Source organism: Spinacia oleracea, chromosome 2 (genome assembly GCF_020520425.1).
Source record: "Spinacia oleracea cultivar Varoflay chromosome 2, BTI_SOV_V1, whole genome shotgun sequence".
In the NCBI taxonomy this organism is placed as follows: domain Eukaryota; kingdom Viridiplantae; phylum Streptophyta; class Magnoliopsida; order Caryophyllales; family Amaranthaceae; genus Spinacia; species Spinacia oleracea.
In genome coordinates this window covers 65,885,664-65,912,683 of record NC_079488.1, presented here as the reverse complement: position 1 = coordinate 65,912,683, position 27,020 = coordinate 65,885,664, and the positions used below count along the sequence as shown (strand labels likewise).

The window sequence follows — 27,020 nt, the reverse complement described above, 5'->3', positions numbered from 1 at the left end:
TTTGTTGCTCGAGATGGTGTCTTTTTGGAGAAGGATCACATTTCCAAAATGACAAGTGGGAGAAAAGTAGACCTCGAAGAAATTCGAGTCGAACAACAAACTCTAGAGAATGCTCAAGATGACATTCAGGATGAAACTCAGAGATCTTTAGAAGAATCTGGTGAGAACCATGGTCAATCTAGAAATGTTACCCCGCGTAGATCGCAAAGATATAGATCTCAACCGGAAAGGTACTTAGGTATTTTGACGAACGAGAGCTATGACGTTCTATTACTTGAAAGTGATGAACCTGCGACTTACAAACAAGCTATGACGAGCCCTAGCTCCAAGCAGTGTCAAGAAGCCATGCAATCTGAATTAGACTCCATGTCTGAAAACCAAGTATGGGATTTGGTCGATTTGCCAGATGGCTACCAAGCCATTGGAAGCAAATGGGTTTTGTAACACCCCGACAATTCCCTCTTTTCTAAAATAACCTTTTAATATAAAACGTAGAGAATTATCAAGGCATTATCGCCCGTGTGAAAACGTATCGGCTTATTCAGAATTTTGCAGCGGAAAACATAGAACTAACTTTTAGGTTCATAAATAATCTATTACATATTAGGTCCAAACCCATTTAACTGAATTAAGGAAATACGAATAGTACGACAAATTTCAAATCCAAGTTAACAAATTAAATCACTTAATTAAACGAATAGAACTACAAGCTCTCTAATCCCGATCCCAATGATGCATCATCTTCAAACCTGTAGATGGGCAACGCTTATTGATCCTTAGAGACTGCTCACCAAAGATGGGTCATCACATGATCAATAAGGCATAGCCATGATCAACACACACAAACAAAGCACGTAATCAGCAAAGCTGAGTACTACATACTAAAACAACAACAATCCTAGCATGATACTATCAAACCAACAACCCTAACATGATACTAATAAATATAAGTAAGGACAGACAAAACATAATAAATTGACGATTATACTTGACTAGACTAAGCTAGGCTTAATAACCATAATATTATTTTAGTTGAAATAGACAATGGACCGAGTTGACCATCCAGAAGTCTTCACTAAGGAAGACGAGGTACGGGCGCGACTCCGTAACCTCAGTGACCTGCGATATCGAGGAACGTTTAAATAAAAATAGGACACGGTGATCAATCCGGTCCCAGAAAAGGCCATGGGCTACCACCATGAACCCCAACTCCTGTTTGTCCGTCACTTCAGACGTGCACAGTCTAAAGCTATTGCTATTCAGTTTCACTTTACATGATTTACAAATTGAGATTCCGTTATGACTCAACCATTACATAAGACAGACAATTCACATTTGTTCACAACTGTTTTTATCTTGGAATTAAGTAAGTGATCATAAAAGCATCAATCAAGACTCATTCCAACTTAACCAACCTTTCCTTTAACCATGAGCAACCCTGTATATGGGCATAAAGTTTCAACTTACTAAACAAGGTCCTCCGCCCTCATAAAGTAGTGAAAAGATAGAAAGGGAACAACAACCAATCGATCCAAACCAATCATATAGAATAATCTAGTGTTCCCAACCAACATGTTTGTATCAATCATCCATACTAACATGTTACAGTTCTCATAGTGCAAAATAAGTTCAATAAGTTTGTCCAACAGTATTAAACATGCACATTCAATATAACCCAGTTCGTCCATAATATCAACATCACCAAGTTCAACAATAATATCAACAAAACCAAGTTCAACAACAAGATTCAACATGGTTTCAACAATTAGCACACATTCCAAGCACACAGGTATGTACGTACCTTGTGTAAACAAACTGCAAGACCACTTTAATAATTCAAAAGTCGCCTACGGAGAATTCTCCACCTAACAACAACCAATATAGACTCATATCAATTCATATTGAATTTTCAGCAACATTAGGGAGCTTCAAACCCTTCCTAAACATAATTAGAACATTTTCCAATATCGAAACTTGAATATTTGATTTCCTAGCATCATAATTATTATATTAATTATTGAAATTCGTTGAAAACTCTTCAAAGCATCATACTTTAAATTTCCAGCAATCTAACTAATTTCAAACTACTCCAAAACATAATTAACATGTTTGAAATCATAAAAAAAACAATAACTTTAATAACTTGTAATCGTCCTACCATGGTTTAAAACTATAAAAAACCTTAAAAATCCATGCTTTAATAATTAAAACCCCTATTTTTAATCAAAATATATAATCTGAAAATTAGTAATTCAATTATGCAATATTAAAATCTGAAATTCATAAATAAATCACAAAAATCATAAATTTAATTCAATCAAAACATAAATTAAATTAATAATATAACTAAAACATTTAAATAACTTAGGGTTTAAGAAATAACCACAAGGAGAGAATGAGGAGGAGGCTGGCCGGCGGTAGACTTTGCGGCGCGGCAGCGACGGTCGATTGAGCTGACGAAGGTGGGGTTGTGCGGGTGGCGAAGAGACTCGCGGAGGCTGGGCGAAACAGAAAACCGAGTGAGGGGAGCAAGCACGACCAAAAGAGAGGAAGGGACAAAAGAGAGAAGGGGGAGGAAGAAGCATACCGGCGGCGAAGGCGGTGGCTCAGCGGCGCGGCTAGGCGCAAAGGTGGTGCTGTGAAACCAATAACACCGTTAAGGAGGGGAAAAACGACGAGGAGGAGCAGGGCAAGACAACCGAAAGAAGGGAGAGGAAGAAGGAGTTACCACGAGGGTCGACGGTGGTCGTCGGTGCAGGTGGTGGTCCGGCAGTGGGCGACGGCGTGGAGGGGAGGAAGGAGAGATGGCTGAGTTGTGCGTGAATTGAAGGAGGGTTTCTCTTTTCTTTTTTTTTTTCTTCTTTTGGTTTCACGTAAGAGTAGAGAAGAGGAGGGAGTATTTAGTTGGGTTTATTGGTTTGGGCTTTGCCCAATTGGGCTAGGAGTAGGATTTAGGTTGATGAATCCACAATGTTTAGTATTGCTTTCTAATTTCAATAGAACGTGGTTTCGTAATTCGAAATCGTTTTAACGTAAAATTCAAATATACATTTTGATTTCGTAAATCATTAAAAGTATTCAAAATGAAATAAAATAATTATATTTTAATTACATATTCATTTCTGAAATCCGTAAATTATATTTAAATATATTAATATACGTTAAAATATATAAACAAAATATATAAAATTATGGGGGATTACAATCTACCCCTCTTAAAAGAAGTTTCGTCCCGAAACTTGACACGAAAATTCACATATCTTTCCAAACTTTCCAACTTATTCTTATTGTAGAAGTACTTTGTGCCACTCTTGTGCACTCTTTTGCCAACTAAGAGTTACTTGTAATATTCAAGAACACATTTTCTTATGCGGAGAATCTATTTCCTTTACATCAACATGTATAAGTTGCTAAAAATGAGCATAAAATGCATAAAATACCATAAAAATAGGTAAAAAGCGCGAATTTCTATCGCATTCTACGCCCCTTAAAGAAAACGAGTTACGCCCTCGTAACTCATCTCAGGGAATAACTTTGGATATCTTTTCTTCAACGAATTCTGCTCCCAATACTATATTTTCACTAAAATCATCTCAACAAGTGGAACCTCTACACTTCTTTCCCATACAATGCCTCAACATGTGACATCTTACTGCTCGCATGGTATCTATTTTTCAAGAAATTCAATCGAATCTAGGTGGTTCCCCAGTTACTCTTAAAGTCAATAACACAGGCTCTCAACATATATTCCGTAGTTTGGTTAGTCCCCTCAGGCTGACCATCAATTGCAGGGTGGAAAGCAGTACATTTTTCGATGTTGTCCCCAAGATTCAACTGGACCTTATTGCCAAAGTTTCAGACTTTTGTGCTCGGTAAGGATCTTACATGTTGCCCTATAAAGGTAATGTCTCCAAATATTCGCAGGTAACACAATAGCAGCTAACTCTAGGTCATGGGTTTGGTAATTAGGCTTATAATGTTTCAATTGACGCGACAACAGTTGCGGAGGTCAAACATTCCCTTAAAATCTGGAAAGCTTCTTCACAATTCTCACTCCACTTGAATTTCGATTCCTTTTCAACAAGTTGGTCACTGGTTTTGCTTTCTTCGAAAAGTTTTCCACAACCTCCTATAATAGCCATCTAGGCTTAGAAAACTTCAAATATCGGACACGTCCTTTGGAGTAGGTCACTCACTTAAGCTTGAATCTTAGCATGATCTACAGAAACTCCTTCTGTTCAACTTTCCTTGTTACCGAACCTCATTACACTTTTCATGGGTGTATAACTTTTGGCTTAACTCTTAGCTCTTGCACCAATTCATGTATTTCTTTTCATCTTTTCCAGACAACAATGATTTCTAACGATCCTGGACCACTCAAATCTTCTCTTAAATTTATTCCCTTACGTAACATAGTTCTCAATCAATTTAACCCTTCACTTTTCTGTCGGTGTCACTTATACCCATATGACTTCAAGATTTGTATACTTCATTTAATAAAACTAGATTCTTCCTAAGCGTCTCCAAGTAATCCTCAAGCGTTTGTCATGCTCTTTCTCATTCCTTGCATAAATAGGGGTATCATCAATAACATCATAACGAACTTAATTCGGAATTCTTAGAAAATCTCATTCATCAAATCCATAATTAATGCAGGTGCATTGGTTAACCCAAAAGACATTACTCTAAACCCATAATGACAATAAAGAATCCTAATGAGGTCTTAGGCCCTTATCAGCTATTCTCAATTGGTGGTACTTTAAACCCAAATCAGTCTTCGAGAACACACTCGCCCAATTCAATTGGTCCAATATGTCATCTATCCTACGCAAAGAATACTTGTTCTTGATGGTGTTTAGTTCCCTAAAATCGATGCATAATTCCATACTCTTATCTTTCTCCTTAACAAACAACACAGGAGCTCCTCACGGTTATGCACTAGGCCTAATATACCCCTTAACGAAACAACTCTTGTAATTGTGTCTTAATTAGCTCATTTCAGGAGGTGTCATTCTATATGGTGCTTTTAGATATAGGTGTCGTTCCAAGAATTAAGTGTATAGTGATCTCAAAGGCTCCAACAGGTAACATACTTGCAATTTCACTCAGAAACACATCAATGAATCCACTCACAATGGCAACATACTTGATTTTCACTCCAACTTCTTTACCTACTTCTAACACACTGCAGAAAAATAGTTCACACTCCTTATTCATCAAGTCCTCACTTGCATTACAGAAAAAACTAAAGGTTTTTGGACTTCTCAAAACATCTATACGAGGTCAATCTTCCAATATTGTTCCTTAAATTTACTTTCTGAATTTCACAGTACGTCTATCTTAGCCTTGTACAAATTTAGCCAATCCCATCACGAGGTTTATCAATTATTGTGCCTTTTGCTTTCTCATTAAAGGAGTTTCCTTAAGGCAGTAACAACGAAGCCCAATTGAATCTCTCAACAGCGCTAAGTCTAACCCCATTTTCTCTCCACCACAAATCAGCCTCATCTTCCAAGTACAGTACAACTTGACCCACTCTCCTGTTCTCAAGACAGTTCACATCCCCAAACAGTTTCTCAAACTCTCTAACCCAGTTCTCTAAAAAGGTAGGATCAGCTTGCTTCTTAAAGTATGGTGGCTTAACTTTGGTTAGTCTCTCAAACATGTCCCCAGTAGAATCAGGACGCTCAGTTCTCTCTTCAGCCAGTCTTCCCGCCAAAAGGCGAATAGTAGCAACTAACTCACTATTGCTTGACATTCTAGTGTGCGACCTAAAATTAATTACTCTACGATACATAACTCATATGTCCCCTCTACGAAAGAAATTTAGATTTGATCATAGAAATCGCATCAACAAACACTTATTCAAGAATGTACACCAATAATAGAGCAATCATCGTCACTCATTCAAGAAAATATCCCCATCAAGGACATACAATTTGAAAACCAATGAATGGAAGTTCAATCACAACAAATAAGTAATAATATTCCCATTCGGGTGCCCAAAATAAACTCATGATCATTTGGATTATCAATAATCTAACTCTATTCCTCAAAAGAATGTTAATAACAATTTCTAAACCATAATAACGCACTTGTCCTAAAATTAACATAAAGGTTCTATGACACAAACATAAACTATTGTTGGCGAATAATGGAATTCTCAAAATGGAAATGAATACTTTAACTTCTATTGCTAACTCTATAAAGGTTTATTACATCCTTGAAAATAATAAAGAACATTTCAAACTTCAATAAACTTTAACTTTAAACTGTTGTAGCTTCGCTACTTATTCTTTAAAACATAAAAGAGCTAATTAACTATTTATGACTTCAAAATATTTGTGGCCTCTTGCCTATCCATTGCTCCTGAAACTTGCGGAGTGAAATTTAGATCTCAAAATCATCAAACTCTTCTCCAGGGTCTTCATCTTCTTCCATATCTTTATCTTGATTAGGCTCACTTGCCACCTCCTGTTCACTTTCGAGCTATGCATCTGAATCACTAGAAATTCAATGGTTGGCTCATGGGCCACTAGGTTAGGATTCTCTGCCTCAACACCTACATTCTCATTCTCCACAGCTACATCATTTTCTTCTAGGTCATTATTTACACTTATTCCCATAGGTTCTTCTGTAACTGCATCTCCAACATGACTCCCTACGATTTTACCGTCTCTAAACCCACTTTCTGCTGCTTCAATAACGGTGGTCAGAATTTCTGAATTATATTTCCATCTACCATCCCAAGTCCCATACTTAGTCAAGTTTGGAGTTCCATTATCAGAATGCATGTCTTTAAACTTTTCCTTGAGTTCTAGGTATGGAAATTTGTTAGGTAAGCAATTAATGATAGTGGCTGCTATGATATCCTTTCTCATTAAGATAGGTTGCCCTTGAACCTTAGCATAATATTCACATCCAAACACAATTTTCTTCACATAAATATCTGGGGTTTCTATATCAAGTTTCTCGAAGGATCCTATATTGGTATACTTGGAAAGAAACATTTTATTCCTGAAATAAACAATTCAAGGTCTCACTAACGATTTTCCAGCCAAAACATAAACAAGGTTCAGTAATCGATAAGTTTGGTGGAATCAAACAATTCTTTATGCACTTGTAAATGTAACACTTAAACAATTAGCACATGCACATACATAACAATCAATTTCTTATCATTGACTAGCTACTAATATACATATAATTCTATCTTATATGCCCTTCTTATACTACCCATCTCTCATAAACTAAAGCATTAGAATCATTTATATAACGAAATAAAAGAACGAAAATATAATAAAATTATAACGTAGCGAATAAATTCGAGAATAAAGTTATTAATTCAAAAAGATTTATATTTCCTAATTAACGAATTCTAACTCTTGAAACAACTTTAAAAAGATTGAACTCCTTTTTAAAAAAAAAATGTATTTATATTATTTTTATTTATTTGTTTGAATAATAAATAATAAAAAAAATAAAAATGTCCAAAGTATCACTTTAACTTGGAAAAATAATTTGATTTCGAACGTAAATAAGGAATATCGTATACTTTCAAACAAGGTAAAATGAAATCGGCCCCCCAAAAAAAAAGTACCAATTTTTGAACACTATAATACGTAGAATCTCGATTTTTAAGAAATTTATTTTAAATAACTAAATAGTTAGGCGCCTAAAAAATTTTTAAAGTAAAACCTTAGCTTCTAGATACCACTTTGTAACACCCCGACAATTCCCTCTTTTCTAAAATAACCTTTTCATATAAAACGTAGAGAATTATCAAGGCATTATCGCCCGTGTGAAAACGTATCGGCTTATTCAGAATTTTGCAGCGGAAAACATAGAACTAACTTTTAGGTTCATAAATAATCTATTACATATTAGGTCCAAACCCATTTAACTGAATTAAGGAAATACGAATAGTACGACAAATTTCAAATCCAAGTTAACAAATTAAATCACTTAATTAAACGAATAGAACTACAAGCTCTCTAATCCCGATCCCAATGATGCATCATCTTCAAACCTGTAGATGGGCAACGCTTATTGATCCTTAGAGACTGCTCACCAAAGATGGGTCATCACAGGATCAATAAGGCATAGCCATGATCAACACACACAAACAAAGCACGTAATCAGCAAAGCTGAGTACTACATACTAAAACAACAACAATCCTAGCATGATACTATCAAACCAACAACCCTAACATGATACTAATAAATATAAGTAAGGACAGACAAAACATAATAAATTGACGATTATACTTGACTAGACTAAGCTAGGCTTAATAACCATAATATTATTTTAGTTGAAATAGACAATGGACCGAGTTGACCATCCAGAAGTCTTCACTAAGGAAGACGAGGTACGGGCGCGACTCCGTAACCTCAGTGACCTACGATATCGAGGAACGTTTAAATAAAAATAGGACACGGTGATCAATCCGGTCCCAGAAAAGGCCATGGGCTACCACCATGAACCCCAACTCCTGTTTGTCCGTCACTTCAGACGTGCACAGTCTAAAGCTATTGCTATTCAGTTTCACTTTACATGATTTACAAATTGAGATTCCGTTATGACTCAACCATTACATAAGACAGACAATTCACATTTGTTCACAACTGTTTTTATCTTGGAATTAAGTAAGTGATCATAAAAGCATCAATCAAGACTCATTCCAACTTAACCAACCTTTCCTTTAACCATGAGCAACCCTGTATATGGGCATAAAGTTTCAACTTACTAAACAAGGTCCTCCGCCCTCATAAAGTAGTGAAAAGATAGAAAGGGAACAACAACCAATCGATCCAAACCAATCATATAGAATAATCTAGTGTTCCCAACCAACATGTTTGTATCAATCATCCATACTAACATGTTACAGTTCTCATAGTGCAAAATAAGTTCAATAAGTTTGTCCAACAGTATTAAACATGCACATTCAATATAACCCAGTTCGTCCATAATATCAACATCACCAAGTTCAACAATAATATCAACATAACCAAGTTCAACAACAAGATTCAACATGGTTTCAACAATTAGCACACATTCCAAGCACACAGGTATGTACGTACCTTGTGTAAACAAACTGCAAGACCACTTTAATAATTCAAAAGTCGCCTACGGAGAATTCTCCACCTAACAACAACCAATATAGACTCATATCAATTCATATTGAATTTTCAGCAACATTAGGGAGCTTCAAACCCTTCCTAAACATAATTAGAACATTTTCCAATATCGAAACTTGAATATTTGATTTCCTAGCATCATAATTATTATATTAATTATTGAAATTCGTTGAAAACTCTTCAAAGCATCATACTTTAAATTTCCAGCAATCTAACTAATTTCAAACTACTCCAAAACATAATTAACATGTTTGAAATCATAAAAAAAACAATAACTTTAATAACTTGTAATCGTCCTACCATGGTTTAAAACTATAAAAAACCTTAAAAATCCATGCTTTAATAATTAAAACCCCTATTTTTAATCAAAATATATAATCTGAAAATTAGTAATTCAATTATGCAATATTAAAATCTGAAATTCATAAATAAATCACAAAAATCATAAATTTAATTCAATCAAAACATAAATTAAATTAATAATATAACTAAAACATTTAAATAACTTAGGGTTTAAGAAATAACCACAAGGAGAGAATGAGGAGGAGGCTGGCCGGCGGTAGACTTTGCGGCGCGGCAGCGACGGTCGATTGAGCTGACGAAGGTGGGGTTGTGCGGGTGGCGAAGAGACTCGCGGAGGCTGGGCGAAACAGAAAACCGAGTGAGGGGAGCAAGCACGACCAAAAGAGAGGAAGGGACAAAAGAGAGAAGGGGGAGGAAGAAGCATACCGGCGGCGAAGGCGGTGGCTCAGCGGCGCGGCTAGGCGCAAAGGTGGTGCTGTGAAACCAATAACACAGTTAAGGAGGGGAAAAACGACGAGGAGGAGCAGGGCAAGACAACCGAAAGAAGGGAGAGGAAGAAGGAGTTACCACGAGGGTCGACGGTGGTCGTCGGTGCAGGTGGTGGTCCGGCAGTGGGCGACGGCGTGGAGGGGAGGAAGGAGAGATGGCTGAGTTGTGCGTGAATTGAAGGAGGGTTTCTCTTTTCTTTTTTTTTTTTCTTCTTTTGGTTTCACGTAAGAGTAGAGAAGAGGAGGGAGTATTTAGTTGGGTTTATTGGTTTGGGCTTTGCCCAATTGGGCTAGGAGTAGGATTTAGGTTGATGAATCCACAATGTTTAGTATTGCTTTCTAATTTCAATAGAACGTGGTTTCGTAATTCGAAATCGTTTTAACGTAAAATTCAAATATACATTTTGATTTCGTAAATCATTAAAAGTATTCAAAATGAAATAAAATAATTATATTTTAATTACATATTCATTTCTGAAATCCGTAAATTATATTTAAATATATTAATATACGTTAAAATATATAAACAAAATATATAAAATTATGGGGGATTACAGGTTTTCAAACTGAAAAAGGACAAGGATGGGAAACTTGAAGTTTTCAAAGCTAGATTGGTCGCAAAAGGTTACAGGCAAGTCCACAGTGTGGATTACGATGAAACCTTTTCACCAGTTGCAATGCTAAAGTCTATTCGAATAATGTTAGCAATCGCTGCATATTACGATTACGAAATATGGCAGATGGATGTCAAAACTGCTTTCTTAAACGGCGTTTTAACAGAAACTATGTTTATGACACAGCCTGAAGGTTTTGAGGATCCAAAGAATGCTAAAAAGGTATGCAAGCTAAAGAAGTCAATCTACGGATTGAAGCAGGCATCCAGGAGCTGGAATATACGTTTTGATGAAGCAGTCAGTGACTTTGGTTTCATCAAGAACGCGGACGAATCTTGTGTATACAAGAAGGTCAGTGGGAGCAAAATTGCTTTCCTAGTATTATATGTCGATGACATATTGCTTATCGGAAATGACATTCCTATGTTGAACTCTGTCAAGATTTGGCTTGGGAAATGTTTTTCGATGAAGGATCTAGGAGAAGCACAGTACATATTGGGCATCAAGATTTACAGAGACAGATCTAAAAAGATGATTGGACTTAGTCAAAGCACTTATATCAATAAGGTGCTTGATAGGTTCAAGATGGCGGACTCCAAGCGAGGCTACCTACCCATGTCTCATGGAATGACTCTAAGCAAGACTCAGTGCCCAAAAACACTTGATGAGCGTAGACGAATGAATGGGATTCCATATGCATCATTGATTGGTTCAATAATGTATGCTATGATATGTACACGCCCAGATGTTGCGTACGCACTCAGTGCTACGAGCAGATACCAGTCAGACCCAGGAGAGGCGCATTGGACTGCTGCCAAGAATATTCTGAAGTACCTGAAAAGGCACAAAGATGACTTCCTGGTCTATGGTGGAGATGATGAATTAATTGTTAAAGGCTATACGGACGCAAGTTTCCAAACCGACAAAGATGATTTTAGATCACAGTCTGGGTTTGTCTTCTGCCTCAACGGAGGAGCAGTAAGCTGGAAAAGTGCTAAGCAAAGCACCATTGCGGATTCTACAACTGAAGCGGAGTACATTGCTGCACATGAAGCAGCAAAGGAAGCTATATGGCTAAGGAAGTTCATAGGAGAACTTGGTGTAGTCCCCTCCATTAAAGGACCAATAGCCCTGTATTGTGATAATAACGGAGCTATTGCACAGGCAAAAGAGCCTAGACACCACCAGAGAGTCAAGCATGTACTTCGTAGATTTCACCTTCTACGAGAGTTCGTTGAAAGAAAAGAAGTCGAGATAAGCAAAATTGGAACTGATGACAACATATCAGATCCATTAACTAAACCTCTGCCGCAGGCGAAGCACAACTCGCACACTGCAGCTATGGGAATCAAGCATATTGGAGAATGGCTTTGATGTCTCTGTTTAATGTTTTAAAGTTTTAGAGTTTAAATCTTTGTAAAACATTATTGGTTAATCATTCACAATAAATGAAATGAATTCATTTTTCCATTTAATTTGTGGTTTATTAAATGATGAGTCCCTTCAATTTGACGATATATTCAAGATAGACTGTCAGGACCAGTCCTGTGACTAAGAAATGTCTATCAAGTGAAATTGAATGTCAAAGGTTGAAAATGGTCCATAATCGGCGTTTTCTATAAAATTGGACGCATAGAAAACGTTAGACGATTAGAATGCAAGATGACTAGTAGTTCTGTTTCTTGAACTATGTGGACATGGCAATGTCATAATCATTTGCATAGATACTTACTTTGGGAAGACTAGTATCGGACAAGACCTATGAAACTTTACTGTAAGAGATGAAAATCTGTCATGAGTAAATTTCATTAAATTATTAGACACTAAATCCTCAATACCTGAGTGATTTGAGATTACTTGTTTGAGAACTGGTTGCTTTGACGTTGACCAACCGTCGCACCGTAAAAGGAGGCTATAAAGGCAACGCTCAGGTAATCACCTATCAAACAAAGTCTAATCTCAAGATCGCAAGATTGGGATTGTCCTCCCATAAATCGGGATGAGATGCTTAAAAGTTGTACAAGGCCACTCGGAGGCCGCTTCAGTTCAAGTGGAATTAATGATATTAATCCACATCTTACTCTTGACTGAACCCGTAGGGTCACACAAATAGTACGTAAACGGATCAAGTATTTAATGGCATTAAATACTCTATCTATGAATATTCGGAACCGACGGATCTTGGTTTCAGTGGGAGCTAAGATCGTCACATGCAAGAAATGAATACTCCGGAAACGATGATATTGCCGGAAACGGAAATATGGATCGTATCGGAAATATAAATATTATCCAAGTCGTAGATGTTGCCGGAAACGGAAACATGGTACGTATCGGAAAATATTATCGGAAATGGAAATATTGCCAGAATCGGAAATATTGCCGGAAACGGAAATATTGTCAGAATCGAAAATATTACCGGAATCGGAAAATAATTCCGGAAACGGAAATATTAAATATTTGTTCGAAAACGGATATTAATTCCGGAATCGGAAATATTAAATATTGTTCGTATCGGAAATGAATTCCGGAATCGGAAAATTTAATCGGAAACGCATCGTACGAATAAGCATCGGACGAGGCCTGCCGGACGAGGCCCAGCACGAAGCCAGGCCATCGCCCAGCAAGCCAAGCGCGCCGCACAAACAGCCACGCCAGGCCCAGCGCAAGGCCAGGCCCAGCAGGCTGCGCAGCGCGCACAGCGCGCACAGCACGCGCAGCGCACAGCGCGCGCGGGCGCTGCGTGGGCTGCTGCTCGCGCGCACGCATGGGGCCCATCGTGGCTGCCGTGCGTGTGTGTGCAAGTGTTTGTGTTCGTGCACGTTTCCTAAAACATGCAGAGTTCGGTTAATGATTAAATTCCTAACTCTATTTGATAAATTAATTAAATTAGAGTTCTTGTAGGATTCTAGGTTTAATTAATTTGTATCTGAATAGGATTTCGATTCCCTTTCCATACCCCTATAATTATGAGGCTAGGGCTCACAATTTATAACAAGTTTTCAAAGTATTCAAAAGTGAGTTTTTTGAGAGAAAATTAAAACACACATCTTGCTCATAAAAGTGCCGAAATTTTCTAGTACCTTAAGGGCGATTCTAGTTGGTCAATCTTAAGGCGGATCCGGACGTGCTGTGGACTATCTACGGAGGGACGACACTTGGAGTCCTAAAGACTTGTTCTTGTTCGGTTCGGGCGCAGCTAGGGAGGGCACGCAACAAAGAGTATGCATCTAAATTATGCTATATGATTATGTGTAAATAATATGTTGTCCTGGGTTAATGGTTGTTTCCGCATGATCTATGTAATGTCATATGTATCATAACCTAACAGTGGTATCACGAGCCCCTTATTATTTTCATAATCTAAATTGCATGAACATGGTTAAATATTACAAATTTGCAAGAATTAAAAGGGGTGATTAATTTTCGTAATTGTTAATTAATTGCAAATTGCGTTTATTTAATTATACGTACGCAGTTTTTCGGCAGTTTCTTCGTTACTCATCCGAATTGAGTGATTTTTGTGTCAATTCCGCATGTAAAAGGCATTCTAAAATTTTGACAAAAATAGTATTTTTCTGCCGAACCCAGAATTCTCAAATTCAAAGCCTAACTATGACTTTTCGAAGGTTTTAGTTTTTCGAATGCAAAATTTCGTAAATTTAAGATGTTAAATTAAATATTTGCGATTCTTGTTGATAAATCTTGAATTTTTGATTGACCTACTGCATATGTTTAACAAGTTTGAATGCCTAGTCTTGTTAATTATGCAATCTAATTTGTAATTATGATTAATTTGTTGAAAATTAGAATAATTTAGAATTAATTTGATTTTCATAATTAATTGTAATTTAATTAGAAACCTATGATTAAAAACCACCATAAAAATTGTAAATTTATGATAAATTTTAAATTTTTATGACCTAGACTTGAATCCATAACAATCGGAAATCAATTGGATAATAAATTTTCGATTTTTCGCCCTAAAATTATGAAATTAATATTATTTATTAATTTGTCATTAATTTTAAATATAAATTTTAAATTTTTATGCGATTCGTTCATAAAACTTGCACGCACGAAGCAATGGACGCTTCGTGTTACCCTTAAGGGGTGTTGTATAATGCGGGCATGCGACGACGAGCAAGGGAGCTCGTCGCCCGTGCGGCACGAATGCAATGAGCAAGGGCGTAGTGCACGAGCACAAGGCAGCAGCCCTGCCTTGTGTCGTGTGCCACGAGCAATGGACGAATGGGCATGGGCGAAGGGCGAGCCAAGGCAGTCGCGTGTGGGCAGCAAGCGAGCTGCGCCACAACGCGCGCTGCCTCGCACAAGAGCGCGCAGCCTCGCGCGCAGCGAGCGCAAGCTCGCGTGCCACGAGCGCTGCGCCCAGCATTGCTCGCGCGCACAACGAGCGAGGACTCGCGCCCACAGCCAGCATTGCTCGCGCGCACAGCGAGCGATGTCGCCCGCCCAGCGAGCGATGTCGCGCGCCCAGCGAGCGATGGCTTGCGCGCCCAGCGAGCGATGGCTTGCGCGCCCAGCGAGCGATGTCGCGCGCCCAGCGAGCGATGTCGCGCGCGCACTGCGAGCGATAGCTCGCGTGCGATGAGCGCTGGCGCGCGCAGCGAGCACTAATGCGTGCGGAGGCTTGCGATGGGGATGCAGCAGCTATGCGACGAGCGCATGGGCTGCGCGCACATGGCCAGCAATGGCTGTGTGCGTGCGGCCCATGGGCGTGCAACGCGTAGGGTGTTTGCGTTACGATTAAAGATCGTTTCGAATGTTTAATTTGAAAATTTCAGTTCACGTAATTTTAATTAATTTTAAAATTAATAATTTAAATTATTTTCTTGGATTTTAATTTTGAATATTGTAATTATAATAAATTTTATTTATTCTAATTATTTTACTAAAATTAAAATCATGAATTAATTTAAATACGACTGAAATTAAATTAAACTTTTGGATTCAATTATAAATTGATATGAGCTTTAAATTTTAATTAAATTTGTATGTTTCCGGTTGGACTAGAAATACATTTTTATGTTTAAAATTAGTAAAGCATATAAATTTATTGGTTTAAGTGGGAGCGCTTTTTAGTCATAAACTCTTGATTAGGTCTACAAATCCTTAAGGTTAAAACAACTTGATTAGAATTAATAAGGACTGAATAATTGGTAGATTATTGGTGCCCTTGATTAATTGCTGCAAATGTTTACGTGATGCATAATGTGTTTTACTAACCAGCTATGTGGGCCATTCATGATAAGAAGTTTTGGGCCATACTAGATCACCAATTATTTATGCAATTTAATATATATATTATGCGTGAATATATGAATGTATGTATGCCTTGCATGAACAGGTTGTTTCCTATGAATCGATTAGTTTTAAGTTCACTAAATAATCGAACCAACATAGAAACAACTAGGTCCAAGTAATATTGAGTTTTAAAAATTGCCTTCCAAATCAACACTTACAAAAATCTAGGGATCTAACATAGTAGGTTTACGCTAAAGCGAGGTGCTATTTTAGTTGACTTAGGTGGTAAGGCGTCCTAAAGGAGCACGTTGATTGTGGTTACAACTCAAACAACAATGGCATTAAGTTGTGGCAATGAGATAAATTATGGAATTAATTTATTAACCAAGAGTAATTTGGAGATTACTAGCAATAGGTTTTGCTTACCTAAAATCTTAAACTACTTAAGACATGCTAAAGCTGCTTAAGGATTTAGGACTTTTGGGGTCTTGGAATCGTTTCATTCATTTTGGACCATGTTTTTGCTTTTTTCATGAATGAAATGTTTTAATAGCTTTAATGATTGCATGTTTTGCTTTTATTTCAAAGTTATTGAATTGTATGAATGGTTATTTATTGCAAATTCTTTTCGATTGTAGTAATCAAAATGGTCGCAAACATAACAACAATCATATCATCTGAAATTCTGGATGTCGAGTTAGACTTGACTAATTTTCTTGAATGGAAAGAGAAACTTGTCGAAGTTTTGAAAGTTAATGGCATACACTATGTCATTGAACAACCTTTCCCTAGCTATGATGCGCGAGTCATGACTCCTGAAAGGTACAGAAGTTGGGCACTTCACAAGTACCTTGTCACGGAGTTCATCCTTAAGTCTATCCGTGAGAGTTGGAGAGGGAGGTTCATTACTTTTGAACCTCAAGCTCTCCTAAGTAGCCTCGAGGATAAGTGTGCGGGTTTTCGACCCTTGTGCCAAACTGGTGGCAATGGGGTTGACGAATTGGCTAATTCGATGAGCAATCTCAAGCTCGTAACCCCACGCAAGTCGTGCCTAGAAGTCGAACTTCTGGAGGCACAAAGGCGCATCTACTCTGTCAAGATGGACAAAAACACATCAATTCGGTCTCATGTGGATATGATGTCTGGATTATTTTTCACAATTGAGAGACTTGGTGGTTCCATCAAAGAGTCGGTAGCTATTGCACTAGTGTTGAATTCTCTTCATAAAGATTATGAGGGTTTTAAGATGCACTATCTCTTTCATCAGAAAGAGAGCACATTCTGTGAACTTGTGGAATTCCTCATGAAATGCGAGAAAATCCTCAAGTTCAATCAAGACCCTTTGAATGTGAGGTGCACTAAATTCAAGAAAGTAGGCAAGGGGAAGAAAAGCAAGGCTGCATCTTCGTCCACTCCCGGAGGGCATCTGGCGCCTTCCAAGAGCAAGATGAAGAGGAATGCTTCTCCTTCTACATCGCAATGCTTCAATTGTAATGAAACTGGTCATTACAAGCGAGATTGCCCCAAACTAAAGGAAGAGAAGAAGGACGGAAACGTTGCTTCTCCTTCAGGTATGTATGTTATACATTGTAATCTTGCTAATTCTACTTCTTGGGTATTAGATACTAGTTGTGGCTCACACTTATGTTCCAATTCACAGGGACTAAGGAGAAGTAGAAAGCTTGATAAAGGCGAGATGGATCTACGCGTGGGAAATGGAGCACGGATTGCTGCATTAGCCGTAGGATCTTATTTTATTTCTTTGCCTAGTGGGTTTGTTTTGGAACTAGAAAACTGTTACTATGTTCCTAGTATCACCAGAAACATCATTTCCGTTTCAAGTTTGGATTCTACAGGTTTTAGTTTTCAATTTAAAGACAATAGTTGTTCTTTTTCTTTGAATGGAATGTTTTATGGTTCAGCACAACAAGAAAATGGTCTTTATGTGCTAGATACGAGCAAACACATTTATAACATAAATACCAAAAAGGCTAAAGCTGGTGAATCGGATCTCACATTTCTGTGGCATTGTCGATTAGGCCATATAAACATAAAGCGCATGGAATTACTTCAACGGAAAGGAATTCTAGAATCATTTGACTTAGAGAAGATTGATCAATGCGAATCTTGTTTAGTTGGCAAAATGACAAAGCAACCTTTCTCAAAAGTGGGAGAAAGAGCAAGCGAACTACTAGGGCTAGTACATACGGACGTATGTGGGCCTATGAGTACGAAAGCTAGAGGTGAGTTCAGCTATTTCATAACGTTTACGGACGACTTCAGTAGATATGGCTATATTTACTTAATGAAGCACAAGTCTGAATCGTTTGAGAAATTCAGAGAATTTCAAAATGAAGTAGAGAATCAACATGGCAAGAAAATCAAAGCTCTAAGATCGGATCGAGGAGGTGAATATCTTAGCCACGAGTTTGATGGCCATCTAAAAGAATGCGGTATTCTTTCTGAATTAACTGCTCCGGGGACACCTCAATGGAATGGAGTGTCGGAACGGAGAAACAGGACCTTACTCGATATGGTCAGGTCAATGATGGGTCAGGCCGAACTTCCTTTATAGTTCTGGGGACATGCGTTGCAAACTGCAGCACTCACACTGAATCGTGCTCCGTCAAAAGCTGTTGAAAAGACTCCATACGAATTATGGACTGGGAAACTTCCAAAGTTGTCTTTTCTGAAAATTTGGGGTTGCGAAGCATATGTCAAGCGATTAATTTCGGACAAGCTACAACCTAAATCTGACAAATGTTTCTTCGTTGGGTATCCAAAAGAAACTATGGGGTATTACTTCTACAACAAGTCAGACAACAAGGTATTCGTTGCTCGTGACGGTGTCTTTTTGGAAAGAAATCATATTTCCAAATTGACAAGTGGGAGAATAATAGACCTCGAAGAGATTCGAGACGAACAACGAACTCAGAACTCTTTAGAAGCAGTTCAAGTTTATGAACCTCCAAGGTCTTTAGAAGAGCCAGTGGGAGTAGTTCCTCAAAACGTTGTTGCCCCTCGTAGGTCAAATAGAACTATTTTTCAGCCGGACAGATGGACAGGCGTCCTCTTGACTGAAAAATTAGACGTTCTCATATTGGATAGTGATGAAACTTTGACTTACAAGCAAGCTATGACGAGCCCAAGCTCCATTAAATGGTTAGAGGCCATGCAATCTGAAATAGACTCCATGTCTGAAAATCAAGTCTGGGATTTGGTTGATTTGCCGGATGGGTTCACACCTATCGGATGCAAATGGGTCTTCAAGTTGAAGAAAGACAAAGATGGAATTGTATACATATACAAGGCTAGATTGGTAGCAAAAGGTTACAGGCAAGTTCACGGCGTTGACTACGATGAAACCTTTTCTCCAGTCGCAATGCTTAAGTCTATTCGGATAATCCTTGCGATTGCTGCTTTTCATGAAATATGGCAAATGGATGTCAAAACTGCCTTCTTGAACGGTGTTCTTGAAGAGACTGTGTTCATGACACAGCCGGAGGGTTTTGTCGATCAAAAGAACCAAGAAAGGTATGCAAGCTTAAGAAGTCCATCTACGGACTAAAGCAGGCATCAAGGAGTTGGAATAAACGATTTGATGAAGCAGTCAACAAGTTTGGCTTCATCAAGAATCAGGACGAATCTTGTGTGTACAAGAAGGTCAGTGGGAGTAAAATTGCATTCCTAGTCTTGTATGTTGACGACATACTGCTTATTGGAAACGACATTCCTATGTTGGAGTTTGTAAAGACTTGGCTCAGGAAGTGTTTCTCAATGAAGGACTTAGGAGAGGCACAATACATATTGGGCATCAAGATCTATAGGGATAGATCTAAGAGGATGATTGGACTTAGCCAAAGCACTTACATTGACAAAGTGCTAGCTAGGTTCAATATGATGGAAGCCAAGAGAGGCCATCTACGCATGTCACATGGCGTATATCTAAGCAAGAATCAGTGTCCCAAAACATCTGATGAGCGTAGAAAGATGAGTGGAATTCCATATGCTTCGGCCATTGGATCCATCATGTATGCTATGATTTGTACAAGGTCGGATGTTTCGTTCGCACTCAGTGCAACAACAGGTACCAGTCAGAACCAGGTGAGGCGCATTGGACTACTGCCAAGAACATCCTAAAGTACCTGAAAAGGACTAAGGATCAGTTTCTGGTTTATGGTGGTACAGATGAGTTGATTGTTAAGGGCTATACGGACGCAAGCTTTCAAACCGACAGAGATGATTTCAGATCACAGTCTGGGTTTGTGTTCTGCCTCAACGGCGGAGCAATAAGCTGGAAAAGTGCTAAGCAAAGCACTATTGCGGATTCTACAACTGAAGCCGAGTACATTGCTGCCTCAGAAGCAGCAAAAGAAGCTGTTTGGATTCGGAAGTTCATCGAAGAACTTGGTGTTGTCCCCTCTATTAAAGGACCAGTGGCTTTGTATTGCGACAATAGCGGAGCCATTGCCCAGGCAAAGGAGCCTAGTAGCCACCAGAAGTCCAAGCACGTACTGCGGCGATTTCATATACTTCGAGAGATCGTTGAAAGAAAGGAAATCAAGATTTGCAAGGTTGGAACTGACGACAACGTCGCGGATCCATTGACTAAACCGTTGCCACAAGTGAAACACAACGCACATGTAGCAACCATGGGAATCAAGCATGTTGGAGAATGACTTTGATTTTCTAAGTATTGTTTTAGAACATCTGTTAGATCTATGTTTAAAACAATTGGTTTAACCATTTCATATTTATGAAATTTATTTATTTCATATTCATTTAATTGTGGTTTAGAATTAAATGATAAGTCCATGTGTTTCAAATCATTCAAATGGGATGTCAAGATGGATTCTTCGACAAAGAAACACCCATAAGTGAACTTGAATTTTGAAGTCACAAAGGATCCCTAATCCAGGTCATTGAAAGGTGGACGACCAATGACTAATGAAGATTAGATTGCAAGTAGATTACTTAGTTCTGTTTCTTGAACTAGAGTGACTGGATGCGGTCTGGCCTTTCTCCATACAGGCCGTTGAGCCGCGACACCCTCGGCATCGGAATTTCAGGTTGAGCTTTCTTCTTCTTTGCCATGGAAGGCTGGGTGTCAGAATCTTTTGCATAGATACTTATTGGATCTTGTATCGGATTGACCATGAGAACGCTTTAAGAGATTAAAGTCATGTCATAGGTAGTTCTCATTAATGGTGATTAGAAACCGTTCCTCAGAACATGATCGATTATGTCTGCTCGTTTGAGAATTAGTTCGCTTTGATACTAGCTAAACGTCGCACCGTAAAAGGAGGCTATAAAAGCAGTTATTGGGCGTACTATGAATCAAAGTGAGTGTTCATAGATTGCAAGAATGTATTGTCCTCCTATCTTTGATATGATATGGTTTTGTTGTGTAACAAGGCCTCTCGGAGAGTTAGATACTATAAAATGCATGGCCGTGCTCAGAATGGTTAGGCTTAACCTTCTGCAAAAGTTTGACAGTTGAACTCTGTAATCCGAGAAACACTTCTGGACCTAATAAGGATGGCTTGGATCTTACCTTATGTTCAGTAAGTAACACTAAGTGACAAAGGAATGTGGATGCACACTTGTCTGAATGGCAAGTGGGAGATTGAAGGAAATATGTCCTTCACCCAAGGTGCATTAAGTCTAATACCAAGGTTCAGATTAATTGCGAACAATTAATTCAGTGAGATCAAGTGATCGGAACACTAGCTGGAGCAATGCTTCCGATCAGTGAGTTCTAATGGATATTGAACTCACAACTTACTCTTGACTGAACCTACAAGGTCACACCAATGACACGTAACAGATCACCGGATTAAATGAATCGGAAATTCATTTAATAGATTTTCGGGTTTTAAGTTGGAAACGTATTATACGATACGACCTTGCATCAGAATCGTATATCGTATCGCGAATATTCGTAAGCTAGGGAAAACGAATAAATCGTATCGTACGACGGTGATTCGTCGTATACGAAACGGTAAATAAATATATCGGAAATATATTTAATCGCGAATACAAGGAGCGGCCCACGAGCCGAGTGCACGAAGCACTCGAGGCCCATGGGCGTGCGCATAGGCGAGCAAGCAAAGCAACGCAGCAGCAGCGAGGCCCTTGTGGCGCGGAGCTGTACGCGTGCATGCGGGCCGAGACCACGACACAGCAGCAGCGCGGCCCACGGCCCACTAGATGTGCGTGTCCGTGTGTTTTGGCTTGCGGGCTTGCTAGCCGGCCTTGCCTCTTGGCTTGGTCGGTTAGTAAGTTTATGTAAATAACCTTACAACCAAAATTCCAACTTAGCACAATCACAATTCAGATTACACACAACCCTAGGAGAAAACAGAGAACCCTAATTCTCTCTGTGCCTCCATAGTTCATCCCAAAAGAAAATCTCTTGATCAATTGTCTAAGCTACGATAATCAAGACGGATCTGAACGTGTCGGTGAACCATGTAGAGGAACGACAAGTGGAGTTCTTTGTTCGTGTTCGTTGACAGATTATTGTGGAAAACACGCTTTGAATGTAAGTTTGCTTAATCTGTGCTTTATACATGTTTCTTGGCTTTGAGGATTGTTCCGCACATATTATTATGTTTAACTGTATTCCCCTACAGATCGAGGTTGCTTGCAATTACTTTGCTACAGTGAAGAACCTACGCGAACTAAGGAAGAAGGATGTTATGGCAGAGATGGTTATTCATTGCTTACCTGCTAGGAACCCATACATAGAGCTTAAGAATCGATTTCGTGATATGCATATGGAAAATGGTATTCCTAATTACTACAAGTATGGTACTCCAGATGGTAGATGGAGATATGATTTGGAGATTATGACCACGATTATAGAGCTTGCGGAGGAATGCTTTGATGATGGTAAAACAGTGGAAATCATCAACCTTACATGATTAGATAATGATACAGAAACTCAGATGGATGAGGATAGTGATGATGATGTTGTTGAGATTGAGAACCCTAATCCTATCATTCCTGAACCTACTATTGAGATCTCCAGTGATATAGAAATTGAGCCAGAGACTAACACTCATGAAGTAAACATTGAGCTACAACAGAATAATGAGGATATGGAGTACGAGTCTGATCCAGAGGAAGATTTTGATGACCTTGAAGACCATGAGCACTCTTCACCAGTCTGTAGAGGTGGTTGGATAGTAGAGTAGCATTTTAAAAGACTTTTCTAATGTAATAGATAATGCTCAAATTTTAGTGAAGTAATAAAGTAGTGAACTACTATTTATGGTTTTAGTAGTCCAGTTTGTGGTTTTTCGAATAAAGTACGATCCAAATGATGTATATTCTTTCCATTGAAGTAATAAAGTTTAGAATTCTTTCTTTTACCTCTAATTCTAAGTTTATGTTCTCTTTTAGCGATTATCGCAAAAGAACTTCATGTATTTCTTCAATGAAATTATACTTGCAAGGTGGTTCAATTTTCACCACTTGAACTTTGAGATGCGGACTAAGTGGAAAAGCGGCCCATAGTAGGCGCCTATCTTGCTTAGGGTCCGAAAATTTCGTGTTTGTGTACTAATTGAATGGCTAGTTAGTGCAATGATTTAGTAAGGCAGTGTCCAAACTCAGTTGTTAAAGTTAGTCTTTTGTTTTATTCAGAAGAAGGGAAATGACTACCCAAGGAATTGCCGATGTGGTTAGGCAACTAGCTGAAGTAGTGCAGAACTTAGCACAGAATATGACCAACCAGGGAGTTGATCCAGCTGGTGAGATGTTTAAGAAGGTGGCCCAAAGTAAGCCTCCTTTGTATCAAGGGGAGATAGACCCAACTATACTTGAGAACTGGCTAAGGGAGTTTGATAAGCTTATCGTAGCTGTCAATTGCCCAGAAAACCTTAAGGTTAATAGTGCTGTGTATTACCTTTTAGGGGAGAAGCTGATTTGTGGTGGCAGAGGTGTGAGAATGCTTTGAGAGCTACATCTGGATTTGGATGGGTATCATTCAAGGTAGCCTTAAGGAACAAGTTTTACCCACCATACCTGAAGAAGCAGAAAGCCCAAGAGTTCATCGAGTTGAAAATGGATGGGATGTCTGTAACAGGGTACTATTCTAAGTTTATAGAGTTGTCTAGATTTGCACCGGAAGTGGTGGCAACGGAGGAGCTTAGAGATCAGAGATTTGAAAGTGGATTGACTATGGATTTGCAACTGATGCTTGTTGGAGAGACCTTTACATCTCTTGACACCCTGTATGGAAAAGCTGCCAATTTGTATGGCTTGCAGCAAAGGAAGAATGGGAGTGGTGAGAAGAGGAAGGATGTTGGTAACCAAAACCATGGTGGTGGCCAGCACAATCAGGAAAACTTTAAGAAAAACAAGGGAAACAACCATTTCCAGTTCAGGGGAAACCAGGGTGGAAACAGGAACAACTTCCACAATAACAATGGAGATAAGAATCAGTCTGCAGGGAATGGAACGAGAGTCTATAAGTGTAGACGTTGCCATACTAATCACCCAGGTCAAGACTGTAATGGGAACCAAGTTGTCTGTAGGTTTTGTGAGAAGCTAGGCCGTAGACAATTTGAGTGTTGGGCCAAGAATGGGAAACCCAACCAAGTCAACCAAGGAAACCACCAGAACAACCATCGGAATAACCAAAACCGGAATGGAGGGAACAATGGTGGAAACCAAAGGGGTAACCAGAATGGTAACAATGGCAATAATGGTCAGGGTAATGGAAATCTCGGAGGGAACTATCAGCAGGATGGGAACCGAAATGCCAATGGAAATGGCAATGGAGGTGGCTATAACAAAGGAGTTGCCCAAGGAATGCTGAATGTGATCACTAGGCAAGAAGTCGAAAACTCATCTGACATCATAGCTGGTACTTTTTCTATTAACTCCATTTTAGTTAAAGTACTATTTGATTCTGGTGCGACTTATTCATTTATATCAAAGGGTATCTTAGAGAAGTTAGGATTGAAAGAACCTGAAGAGATTGAAGTACCCATAGTGATACCAACCGGTGAGATTGTGAAATGCACTAAGATCCATAGGAATGTACCTTTAACCATAGCCAAGACCATATTCTTGTCTAGCCTAATTGAGTTATAGTTAGGAGATTTAGATGTGATTTTTGGAATGGACTGGTTGGCAATGTTCAAAGCTAAGATTGACTGTGAGAAGCAGAAGATTCATTTGAAGTCTAGTCTAGGAAAGGTTGTGTCGTATCGCCGTTTTGGGAAGCGTAGGAGTATAGGAATCGTCACGGTAATAGAGCTCGTGATGTTAATACACAAAGGGAATCCTGTTTTCTTATGCACCGTAAGAGACCTAGACCATGTGATGAAAGAGAAACCAGGGGATATTGCGGTGGTGAGTGAATTCCTTGACGTTTTTCGGAAGAGATCCCGGGAATGCCGCCCAATCGACCAATTGATTTTACCATAGACTTATCACCCGGAACTGCACCTATCTCGAAAGCCCCATACCGGATGGCTCCAGCAGAAATGAGTGAGTTAAAAGGTCAACTTGAAGAATTACTAGGGAAAGGTTATATCAGACCAAGTGCATCGCCTTGGGGAGCGCCAGTCTTGTTTGTGAAGAAGAAGGACGGTAGTATGAGACTCTGTATAGACTACATGGAGCTCAATAAAGTCACAATAAAAAATAAGTATCCTTTGCCTAGGATAGATGATATATTTGACCAGTTAAAAGGAGCGGGAATGTTTTCAAAGATGGAATTGAGGTCAGGTTACCATCAGTTGAGAATCGCAGAGCACGATATACCAAAGACTGCATTTAGGACTAGATACGGTCATTATGAGTTCACAGTTATGCCTTTTGGATTAACCAATGCGCCTGCAATCTTTATGGACTTAATGAACCGAGTATTTCATGCATTCTTGGACAAGTTTGTAGTGGTTTTCATAGATGATATTCTGGTCTACTCTAAGAATGAGGAGGATCATGCGGAACACTTGAGGTCAGTGTTGAGTACCCTGAGAGACAACCAGTTGTATGCAAAATTCTCGAAGTGTGAATTCTGGCTGGAGAGAGTTGCATTTTTAGGACATTTCGTATCCAAGGATGGAGTTGCAGTGGATCCTGCAAAGATAAAAGCCATTAGTGAGTGGCCTACACCTAAGAGTGTCACCGATATTCGGAGTTTTCTTGGTTTAGCGGGTTATTATAGACGCTTTGTGCAAGCCTTTTCTATAATCGCCAAACCAATGACAACCTTGATGAAGAAAGAAGCAAAGTTTGAGTGGAATGACCAGTGTAAGGAGGCGTTCCAAGCCTTAAAGACGCGATTGACAACTGCGCCGGTGTTGACTTTGCCTGATGAGAGCGGTACCTATGATGTATATAGTGATGCCTCTAAGAATGGTTTAGGGTGTTGATGCAGAATGGGAAGGTGATTGCTTATGCATCGAGGCAGTTGAAGCCATATGAATCCAATTACCCCACCCATGATTTAGAGTTAGACGCCATAGTGTTTGCATTGAAGATATGGAGACACTATCTGTATGGTGTGAAATGTAGGATATTCACGGATCACAAAAGTTTGAAGTACATTTTCACACAAAATGACTTAAATATGCGCCAACGAAGGTGGTTGGAATTAATCAAGGATTATGATTTGGATATTCAATACCATGAGGGAAAAGCCAATGTAGTCACAGATGCCTTGAGTAGGAAATCAAGTCATAGTGTGAATGCGTTAGTAGTTGCTAACGAGCTGTGTAAGGAGATTCAGCGATTGAACCTAGAAATAGTGAGTGGAGAATGTCTTGAGGGTATGATGAATGCCTTAACCATCCAGTCGTCGGTATTTGATGAAATCAGGGAGAATCAAGCTGGTGATGTTAAGTTAGAGCGGATCAAGGAAAAGATTTCGCAAGGAAAGGAGATTGATTTTAAGATCCACGAGGATGGAAGTTTGAGGTATAAAGGATGCTGGTGCGTACCTCAAAAGTGTGGTGAACTAAAGGAAAAGTTAATGAGATAAGGTCACAATACACCATATTTTGTTCACCTGGGAGGTGACAAGCTGTATAAGGATCTGAAGAAGGTCTATTGGTGGCCAAGGATGAAAAGTGAAGTGGTTGAATTTGTGGCAAGGTGTTTGACTTATCAGAAAGTTAAGATTGAGCATAGGAGACCTCAAGGGAAGGTCCAACCTTTAGAAATTCCGAGTTGGAAGTGGGACTGTATCTCAATG

General features: G+C 38.9%; 2 long non-coding RNA genes across 2 annotated transcripts; both read right to left on the bottom strand.

Annotated features, from left to right (window-relative positions):
- Positions 1–575: 575 nt before the first annotated feature.
- On the bottom strand, positions 576–3,197 carry LOC110777214 (uncharacterized). The gene is made up of 5 exons (XR_008927129.1): positions 2,729–3,197; positions 2,588–2,636; positions 2,384–2,498; positions 1,802–1,865; positions 576–783 (listed from the first exon to the last, which is right to left on the bottom strand). It is a non-coding gene; the product is annotated as an uncharacterized lncRNA (long non-coding RNA).
- A 4,644-nt stretch (positions 3,198–7,841) lies between these two features.
- On the bottom strand, positions 7,842–10,477 carry LOC130466972 (uncharacterized). Its single transcript, XR_008927128.1, has 5 exons — positions 10,009–10,477; positions 9,868–9,916; positions 9,664–9,778; positions 9,082–9,145; positions 7,842–8,063 (listed from the first exon to the last, which is right to left on the bottom strand). It is a non-coding gene; the product is annotated as an uncharacterized lncRNA (long non-coding RNA).
- Positions 10,478–27,020: the final 16,543 nt, after the last annotated feature.